Here is an 11,060-nt window from a genome sequence, read left to right as displayed (position 1 = left end):
TCAGCAGGATGGATCACAATCTTTTATATGACAGATAGAAAGATAAATGAAGGCTTTCTACAAACAAATAAATTTGAGGCAGCTAACCAGAATCCAGCATATACAATAAAAAGTTATTAACAGTTGGTGACAGACGGATACATGGCAGGAAAGAGAACAGAATAGCCGTGTTTCAGGCTATTTGTTCTCATTTTATTTTGTATATGTCAGTACACACAGACATCAGAGACTGGAAAAAGGGACCAGACACTGGCTGCTCTGGATTTGTAGGAAAGGAGTGCTTTCACAGGCCTCAGTGATTACACTTATGACCGAAGGCTTGAGGCTATTATATTACACAAATTCTTTCACACAGATATGTAGGAGGTTTCTCTAGAAGAAGGAAAAAGAAGAAGGAAGGAAGGTGAGCTTGCCAGACAGTCGATAATGTGTCTTCTTGAAAAATAAGAGGTTACATATAAGCCCGGAAAGGTAACACAGGACTATGCCAGGACTGTCTGTTTGCTAATCACAAATAGAATTTATTTTGCTAAAATCAGACCAGAGGACCATGAGAAAGATGAAATGGCAACATCAGGCTTTAGCAGCCTTATCCAATCAGGGTAGGTGTAAGGCTTTGACAACTCTAGTGGTATCAGAGTCACAACAGATGACAGCTGGACAGAACCACCAAATTAATGTCCCCGTCATCTTACTGTATCCATTTTATGTGTCTGAAAAGGGGAGCTGGAAATTATGCCATGTGTTTGGCAATCTCTTCTCTTCCTGGAGGCTGATGGTACTGTCTCCTGGTATCTGTTCATTGTTGATGTAGCTTGTTTTGTATGTGCATATTCTTATTTGTGAAAACTCTGATAAAATATTAATTGCAAATAGGGGAGAGAGTGCAGAGCAACACAACAAACCAGGACTGAAGAGAGATTTGGGAGCTTAATGTGAAAAAAAAAACAACCACTTTGGATGCTGAAATCAGTCAATGCAGGGATTAAATACAGATCAAAACAACTGGTGGTGTTTCTGTGCAAGACCATGTCCTCTGTTCACCTCCCTGGAACACTTCCGGGGCAGAGCTGCAAATGTAAACTGACATAGTTGCGTAAAAGTTAATGAAGTTGCCATGAATGATTTACACTAATCAAAGGTTTGACCTCCTTCATCAAGTTTCATTCTTTTCACACCACAGAAATTTGAGTGGCTGAACCGAGGTGAGTCTACGTTTTAAGAATCTGAATAGAGAAAGGTTGAATAGCTCAGTCATGCCTTACAGGAGAAGGGTAAATAAAAGGACCTAGCAGAGCCCATTTCCAAAATGGTTGGTTATTACTGGTTGAAGTAAACTGTACAAACTGTGGACCCCAACAGACTCCATCTACAAGTTAGATAATTAATATTCCTGCAAACAAAACCGATGCTTTAGAACAGCAATAAACAGTTAGAATGTACTTTCTAGACAGACCAACAGCAACTATTTTAGATACATTTAAGAACTATCCAGATGCTTTTTTTGGAGAGAGACTGAGGTAGTGATATAGCAAGGCCGTAAGATCAAGATGATCTTTCAAGGGGATTGTTAGGACACATGGACTCTACAGGTGAACATTTTGTTGCAGGCTTGTTTGCCTCTTACCTAAAATTACTACTAGAAAAATGAGAGGGAAATTGTCAGTTATTTGCATTTTTTACCACAGGAAGTGATCCGTTAATTCCATTTTTTCAGGACATTGTCACCACAGAAAACATGGTAGAAGAAAACCACGGGGCTTTGCATTTCTTTCTTTTCTTTTCTTACATCCACCACTGCAAACAAATGAGCAGGCTTGGCCATAACTCAGAAATGCTCACTATAGCTCGGGGTTCCTTGTGCAAAAAAAGTGGTGTACCTGCAAACCCTCATGGCTGAGCTGTTTGTATTAGCTCAGTCTCCTCAGCCTTTCACAGAGTGGCTTGAAGGGTCCAGGTGATCATTTCATCTTCCTGGATAAAGCAATCCCAATTCATCGTGCAACTGCACCAGCTTTTTTTGATATCAAATCAGTAGTGGTTCAGTCTGAGCACCTTTCTGGGCAGAAGCAGAATGATGGCTCTGGCTGGGGGAATTACGCAATGCTGTTTGTTGGCAAAACTGTACAGAAATAGAACAGTCAAATGCAATTATGCTTCATAGATTTAATTAGCAGGTTGTTGCTTATCTTTAGAGAGCTTTTACCCTACCTGCTAATATCACTTCATTTTTCATTGTGGACCAATTTAGAAAAAGAGGTGTGAAATCTTGTATTCTCACCTAGTATTGGGAAAGGCACCTTTCAGCTCCTAAGTGGCATCTAAAAATAAGCTCAAACTGAAACAGACTGTGGTATGGTGGCAGTTAGTCCGTCTAACTAGGCTCTTTCAGGATGTTCCTTTGCTTATCCAGTAATAATTATTCTATATATTATTATAAATATTTTAGTATCTTATTTCAGAATTGAAAACATTGCATAAATTGGTAATTTGACTACTATATTTTTCTAATGGAGGGATCACACCAAAAGCACATATGCTCCACAAATTCTACTTGAGCAGCATGCTAGCAAACAGCGAGGTATCGGTTCGTGTTGCACTTGGCCAGAAAACTTTTCTTAAACCTATGGACAGTCCCTGGGTCCTTTCCCCCAGCCTGAGAATGAAACAGTCCCTGCACTGAGACGGCTTAATAGTAACTGTGTCAGGATGAAGGGAGAACATCCATGGTAAAACAGAATTAACTATTGACGTGACTGATGAATGCTCTTCTAGTCTGAAACCTAAAGCTATTAAACATGAAACCATGGTAAAGCCTCCCTTTAAATAACTTCATGTATTAAGAAAAATATTTTAATTGCTTTCACACTATACCTCCCTGTTTTTATTTTCATTTTCCAAAATACTTTAAGTTTCTTTTTTGTTTGTGGGTTTTTTTTGTGGTCTAGTATTTATTTTTTTTTGGTTTAAAGATGGCACACAAATTACCTTTCTGGAGCGGGCCGTAGGAGCTTAACTACATGAACTGAATTACTATCTCATAATGTACTTGTTAGGTATGCACATAAATGTTTTTTTAGTGATCATATTTTAAACTGACCTTCAGGTAAAATACAATCTTACAGATTAAAACTATGCTCATGTTTTATCATCTTATGTGTAACCTTATAAAAACCAGTCTGTACTTGTGATTTAAATAAGTTGTTAAATAGATGCCCACAGCAGTACTTCTTCAAGAGGATGCTTTTAAGAAGCATCAACAAGTACACCGGCTGTTTTGCAGTCCACTTCAGCACAAAATGGACAACTGAGGCACTTTTGTTTAAAACACTTCAGAAGATCCAGGCAAAACACATTTTACCAGGACATTTGTTCCTACAATATTGCAATATCACCATCAACTAACACAACAGGATAGAAATTTTGCAGTAATTTAGGAGAGTGAGTTTTGAACAAACACTCCAGTACTGTCTTGGAAGTCCAAACGACTGAATACTGAATATGGACTATTAAGTCATCGGGGTAACTTGGACCTTTCATTTCTGCTACAATGGCAAATGTCACAGCAGTCCTTGTTCCAAGGACTGGAGACTCAATAGCCAAAAATTTGCTTAGTTCCAGTGAAGTTAAGACACTTGCTGATTTACAGCATTCACTCAGAGTTCCTTTGCCCTTTCACTGAAGATGCAGCCTCAGCAAAACACAGCCACACATTTTTCACATCACCATCACATACACACTCCCTGAGGAGCTACTGAATTTCCACAGAAAGAATCTTGCTTGGATGTTGGTACCAAACCACGTGATTAAGAAAAAAACCAACTCCCTTATTCTGTAACAAAAATAAGCCTCCTTACATGTCATTAGTCTGTTCTAGCCCACAGCACTTTACCATCTATTTCTTTCACTACCAGTATTGATGTACAATTATGTAGCCTGGGCAACTGGAAGGGAGCACCTTTGTTCAGGAAATCAGTTAGGTTCAACAAAAGGCACTTCTCTTCTCAAAAAATGAAACTACAAGGATTCAGCATTACTGTCAGAAACTCTGTAAAAATGTAGGCACGATTTGTGATCCGCAAAGTGTTGGAGTCAACATGGGGCCTGAGCCTCAGGCATTTCCACATCTCCCTCAACCACGTTCCCACCAGCTGCTTTTCAAGGGTGGATGTGTGCCGTTCACAGGCAGACAGGCTGGCTCTGGAGGCCGCCATGTGCTGCCTGCTTTCCCTGCCCTTGCGACAGGTCCAGCTGCATTCAACGTCCTCAAGAAACTTCCTCTGGAAGCCTGGGGCTAGCAGCAGATTAAAGTGATGCAAAAGAAGTTGTTCAAAACAAACTCTGCTCTTACTAATCTAAAGAACTACAGCAAGCGATTAAAGTAACAAAAGCTTCATACCTGGCTCTGAAGAAGAGCGTATTGGTTGCCTTCAAAGCTTGACATAGGTCTCTGCCACAAGGCTTCTGTTTCAGTCTGTTGTGTTCTCGAAGAACAGCCTCAACTAATCACCTTCATAACTCATCTTCCTCTGCACTGTAAAAGGTGGTTTTTTTTTTTTTTTGTAAACTGTTTCCAATTTTTTTTTTATATCTGCTGAGAAACGTGCCCTGCAAATAGCCTTGTGCCTGTGAAACGGCATCTTCCAACTAAAGGACCAATTATTCCGTAGCTTTCTTGAATTTATTTTCCTAGAAGTGTCCTAGCTAAGGCCTTGCTTTCCTGTTTGCTCCACCTAATAATCTCTCTGGTTATTCACACTGAGACAAAATAGAGGACAAGCAAATTGAGATTGGTATTCACATTAATAAAACTATATAAAATGGTTCCCAAAATCTTTGTGAAGTGAAAGAGTGAGATTTAGTCAAGGCATACATGTTATTTTTTTCTATACATTTTTTTTTTAAGAACAAAATGTGTTTGTCTTAAAAAGACAGCTAAAAGATGAAAACACAAATGAGTGGTAGTTGAGAGCTGCATAGCCTAGGATTCTCAAGAAATCTTTGTAATAACTAGGAACTATTAAGAAAAAAAATTGGTGTCCTAAATGTTTTCCCCACCTGCATTTCAGGTGAACTAATTTGCTGTATGTTATTTTTTCTATTTAATATTCTGAGCCTAACTTTTTCTGAAAATTTGCTTGCATATCAGGAAAACTCACAATACAATATTGCAAGGAAAACAGAAGTTGTAGACAGTACTGCTACTCAGACCAACTCCAGAATAAAGGAGAAGCAGCTCCACCCTTTATTTGCCATTGGACCAAGCCATATCCTTGCTCACTTTTGGGGAATGCAGGGACTCCCCTTCCCTCTTGATGCAATCTCATGTAGCAAATCAGCATGGAAGAGAAAAAGGCGAGTTCATGCCTGGAGTCACAGTCTCCCCTAACTCTCAATTGTTACATTCAGAACAAAGGGTCCTTTTGCCCTTCTATTCCGCCTGCCTTCTCCGAGACAAATTCTGCTTTCAGCTGTAATCTCAAAATACCACTTGCATAGCCAGTCCTCGAACTGCCGAAGAGTTCGTTCTCTGCTAAGGTAGCGCTCGCTGCGAAACACATGTGCACAGCACATGCAAGTGCCAGGGGCATAAGGCGAGCATAGCAAAAAGCAGATCTGCGCAAGAATGCTCAAAATTGGGGGCGGGGGAAGGTTGTGATTTATAGAAGTTTAGAGCTGAGATAATGCATACTGAATCTAGCATATACATGTGGTAGACACTTCTTTCCTGGTGTTAGAGATCATCTGACAAGATTTGGCTACCTTTGTTTACACGGGGGAATTGCGCTAAGCACAATTTGCAAGACCCCCAGTTAAGTACCCTCAGTTTCTTCATGATGGCAGTGAGGCTCAGCCTAGCCAGACGGAGCAGACGAAAAGCTTGGGACAGACTTCACTGGTACACATCAACTGAAAGGTGTTGCTGGATTGCCATGGCAGGTTTCCTGTAGGGCTCGAACAATAATTTTGGTGGAAGACTCACATCTTACGTGCTGTGGTGCAGTACAGAACACATCCTAAACCTGCCACGAGAGCAATGAAGGCCTGGGTAATTCAGCCAACGTTTTTGCCCAGTGAAAATATTTCCAACACCTACACAAAATAAAGTGTGCACAAAACCCCATGGTGTAGAGTGCAAAGGGAGGTAAATGAACTGTGCTTACTTGGACACAAATACATGGCTTTGTCCTCACAATGATGTGAAGTAGAGTTTCTGTTCACGAGGAGTTTGCCCTAAAAGGTCAAATTGTGATTCCTGTTGCAATTAATGCTGAAATTCCACTGAATTTAAATGCAATGAGATTTTTGTCTCTAAGTTTATTATTAAAATTTGAAAAGCCACCAGAGTTGATAAAGACTTCAGCACTGAAGTGGATTGCCAATTGCAATAAATTATTCATAGGAGCTGGTTTATCACATAGCAAAAAGTTACAGTAAGATGTTCAACTTAACACATGATGATTATCTGAAGGATAAATTGCCAAGTCCCCACTGGAAGTTTAAAGCAATACACACCAATTTTCAGGCTGAAAGCCATTTGTAATCCTTATGGCAATGTTCCCAGATGAAATCACGGTGGAGACTGGAACATGCCTCTGCATTTATAATGAACAAACTTAATGCTCACCACCAGCAGCATTCATTTGCTACCCTGCTTTTGGCATAATAACCACAAGGGATAAGAAGCCTGATTCACCACTACTTTATTCCATATTTGAACCGTATTTTTTCTTCAAATGAACCCATGAACTCATTTATTGTCAGGAGAAATATATTAACATATTAGGTCCAAAGTCTCTCAGCAGATTCATACTTGACTACAGCTCCAGCTAAAGAGCAGTCTGGTGGATTCCAGTAAATCCAGGCTTAGCGAACATTGCTGTTACTTGGCTATTTATATTGTTCCTGACTTTTATTGCAGTGTTTCTTGTTACAGAAATACATCTGAAAGAAAGAACTTTCCAACCCTGATAAGAAAACTCTCAACAGAATCCAAGTTCATTACAAATAACACAAACAAATACATCACTAAGATAAAAATCAAGTGTTTTCCCATTTACTATTCATGTAGGAAGTGACAGGAGAGAGAGGCTGTGCTGTCCTGTTGCCACAATCAACAGCATCGCTGCCTCTTGTGCTGCCCTAAAAAACTTACTGCTGAAGAAATACAAGCACAAGAGGACAGGCTGAGAATTACAGAAAGTTACCCCTAAGACATAGGTCAACCCTTAGAAGATTCATGTTATTTTTCTGAGGTAGGTTTTCATCTGGTGCAGCCTGACAATACAACTTTAAAACAATTATAACTATATTTTATCCATCTTGAGGATCTGTTCGCTATGAAACTTGTCTTACTGATGAGCTGACAAACAGCTAGTATACCAAGTGTGGCAACACCATAATTTAGACTTAAATTGTCAGGTGTGTAAGAAGGAAACTACTCAATATGTCACGTCACTGTTTAGATTTGTATCTACTGAATTAACCCACCAGCATACTGATTAGCTGACCTACTTGCTCTTCTTCATGCCTGTGCACTAATTAACTTCTGAACTCTTAGCAACAATATTTGATAGCAATAAAGCCAAGGTGCTTGGAAACTTTAAATAATACAGTGTGATGCTATAAATACAGGCTTAAAGACACAAAAATGTTAACATATTATTTTAATAGAAGACAGACAGGAGCTCAATACCAGACTTTTTAATTTAAATTCATGGACCTATATTGCAGTGGAATACCTAATTCTGCTGTTGCCTACTCTGGTATTCTGCTTTGGTTTTATTTAAAACAAGTGAACAAAAATCCTCTTACTTAAGCTCCACTTTTTAAATTGAATAGAACTGTCAATCATTGTTTTTATATATGCTTTCAGTACTTACTTCCATAGTTTCCTAATGCTGGTAACTACGGAATTAACAAGACCTGAATAAATTAAAATTTTACTTGATTCACTTCCTAAAGCTTCTCTTGGTTTTGCTGTTACCTCTGCACAAGATCTCTAAAACTCTTCCACGGAAAAAAATAAAAGGCAGTAAAAAAAAAAAACCAACCAAACCAAACCAGAACCATTCTGGCATAGACAACTGTGTCCTTTTTTTAAAAAGCATGCTGTCTTATAGCTCCTGTGACTTTGTCCTATCTGAGTTGTCCTTGTCCCTCTCCCACCAATCCCTTTTTATCCTTCACAGTTTTCTTTGTGGATTCCTACAGAATCCCGTGTCTGTCTGACCCTGTTTTCTTCTCCTTCAGCACACACTCATCTGCAAACAAACTCAGCCATTGTCCCCATATGCAGATGCACTGGTCCATCCTTTACGCCAGAGATGACTCCTTCTGGCCAAATTAAAATGTGAGCTAGTTCACTGCCATCTGTGTATAAGCATTTGGTAGCTCAGCACCAACAAGTTTAAAAGCAGATTTTTTTTTTTAACCTTTTCACAGCTAGACCCAAGTGCTTCAGATTACTACGGCCACAGTCACATTGAGGTAATTGTGCATTTATATAATGCACATCTTCATCTTGAACCTCTTCCAAAGTCATCAAACCTTGTTATACAGCCTTTTTTTCTTGCAAAACATCTTTTAAATACAACTTTTCCACTAAAAGTTGACCCTTGCTGACTTCCTCACTGATGTCAACACTCATGCCCTTGTCAAATCCATCCTGAATGCTTCTGAAAACTTGGGTTTTCAGGTTGCTGCCTTTGGCCTACTTGCATGCTCAGTAGCATTATTTTTAATAAACTACTCTATAACAAATGAAATCTCTGCCAGGTTTAGTAGCCATACATTTAGTATTTAAAAGCACCAGTGGCCCTTTGTTATAATATGAATAAAATTTCAGACATCTGATGTCTATGCTGTGATTTCCTTTTCTTTAAATGACTTATATGACTTAGCAGCCAACTTCACAACAGTGTATTAATGGGGGATGAGTTGGTTTGAATACTGATGATGTAGACATGACTGATAACCACCAAAGAAAGAGCACTTGTACCATTTTTTGTTGGTCACTTCTGTCATGGACAGTTAAGTTTTTCTCTTTTTATAAAAGGTCAAAGTGTCATTTACATTTCACTTTAAGGTTGTGCTAACTGCTTTAACAGATGAGGGCCTGTGTCATGGTTATTCAGTGGACAGGGGTGAGAGGTGCAGACTGGTGCAGCTCTCCGTCCTGTGGAGAACAAAGGAAAGTTACTCAGTGTTCCTGCCCTAGCACATTCGGTAGCATTTCGTCTCTTAAACCAAGTTAAGCTCATTAAGCTGAAGAAAAGAATTTCTGATATTTTAAATGGACAGCATCAAAATCAAAGCAAATCCTTAATTACACTGGCCTACAAAAAGTAAAAACATTATTCCTTCCCTGTAGAGGATGTATTTCAAGCGACAAAGTCTTTCACTTCAACTGATTTATTTCAATCCTTATTGTTGGCCTCTCTGTAGAGACTGACAGAAGCGCATGAAATATTATCCAACCCAACTGTATCCTAAAAGAAATATTTGTTTCCTGAAACATTATTAAGCCTTCCAAGGCAAATGGAGAAATATATGTACCTTAATAGAAATGGCATTTTTGCTGCCCCCGAAATGCCTTTGAAGTAGTGGCTCCACTGTTTGCAGGGTGACAGCAAATGACACTCAGAGAAAGAAGTCAGCATCTAGAATTTAAATGAAGAGTCTGTATACTATGACCTCATGCAAAAACTGTAGCTTCGATCTTGCCTGTGTTCATGAATAAATTGCAAAGTTCACAAAGCTCTGCAAATAAAACTGAAATGTGTCTCAGCCTGCAATACTGTGCTCCCATCCCAGGGATTCCTCCTTTCTTCTGCTTGTCTGGTCCCCAAGAAATGGGCAAAGCAAAGCATCACCTGAATAATTTTCATTTCAGAATGTACTTTTAGTGCTAATGACATTTTTTAAAGGAAAGATGGAAATGAGGAAGGACATTAGAAGTAACCATACACCAAGATTTCTTACAATGAGTACTTAAGTCTTAAAAAGACTTTCTAGACTAGGAACAAATAAATAAAGTTGTTTAAAAAGCAGAAAGTTGCTTTCATGTTGGGCAGGACATTAATGTTAATTCAACCGTCCTAGCTGTGTGGGAAGCCTTACTGTGCTTGGCCAAGTGAGCTTCATTTCTCCTATGACTAAGAACACTGCCAACTTCATATTGTGCCCCCTGCACAAATCAGGTGTAAACCTTGGCAAGAAATGAACAGTAAATACTGCAGTATGCAAAGGCACATTGCTTAATTGTGCAAATATTACTATACCTCCCGCCTTGTTTTGATTCATTAGAGCTTGATTTCTGGGGCCTTCAGTCATACTGTGAAGGCTCGCATATAAACTTAGGCCTTACAGGTACCTACACAGGCCAAGTGGAAGAGGCTCAGCTTCTCCGAGTAACAGCTTATCAGGTGAGTGAGGCAGCAAAGTAAAATCAACAACTCTAAAACCAGGTTGTTTAAATGTCCTTCAAGTACAACAACGAATAGCTAAAATAGCTATGCTAAGCTTCAGGATGCCGAGGTATTGCTAGGCTGTAAGGCTAAGCCGCCTTCATCACGAAAGGCAGATTATGTCACAGATTTTCCCCTGCATTTTCTGCCTGTTTTAGAAGCCTTTATTTTATTATCTGAAGTAGATTATCCTGTAATGGTATCTGCAGGACACAGACCTAAAGTAAAGAAAAAGCGCTCTGTCTTGCTGTTTAGAATTAATATAAAAACTAGGCACATCAGTCACTCATAATTAGAAGTCACTGAATATTTGCAATATAAATAATACAGTTCTTTCAGGACTCTTTCAAGTAAATCCATTTTACATCTTTTTGATTGTTCTAAAACAACAACAATTACTACTGTTAGCAGCTTCCTAATTTGCATATGAATAAAAACACTAAGAAGGATTATTACAGTTGTCTATTGTACAATAAATATTTAGTGATTTGTACAATTTTGCACAGCTGATTCTCCCCAAAGCGCAAATCTGTGTCCCTACATGGTCCCTCTAGGACCAGGTCTTCCCTAGGAGTGCAGGAGTGGCAGGGG

General features: G+C 39.0%; 1 protein-coding gene across 1 annotated transcript in view; it reads right to left on the bottom strand.

Moving 5' to 3' along the window:
* Window positions 1-11,060, bottom strand: part of LOC104165367 (polypeptide N-acetylgalactosaminyltransferase 18-like) — a 49,704-nt gene that overhangs the window by 17,092 nt on the left and 21,552 nt on the right. The gene's annotated exons all lie outside the window — the stretch shown is intronic.

Source organism: Cariama cristata, unplaced genomic scaffold, assembly GCF_000690535.1.
Source record: "Cariama cristata isolate BGI_N322 unplaced genomic scaffold, ASM69053v1 scaffold28297, whole genome shotgun sequence".
In the NCBI taxonomy this organism is placed as follows: Eukaryota; Metazoa; Chordata; class Aves; order Cariamiformes; family Cariamidae; genus Cariama; species Cariama cristata.
Note: the sequence above shows the minus strand (reverse complement) of the source record. Positions and strands in the feature narration are given on the sequence as shown.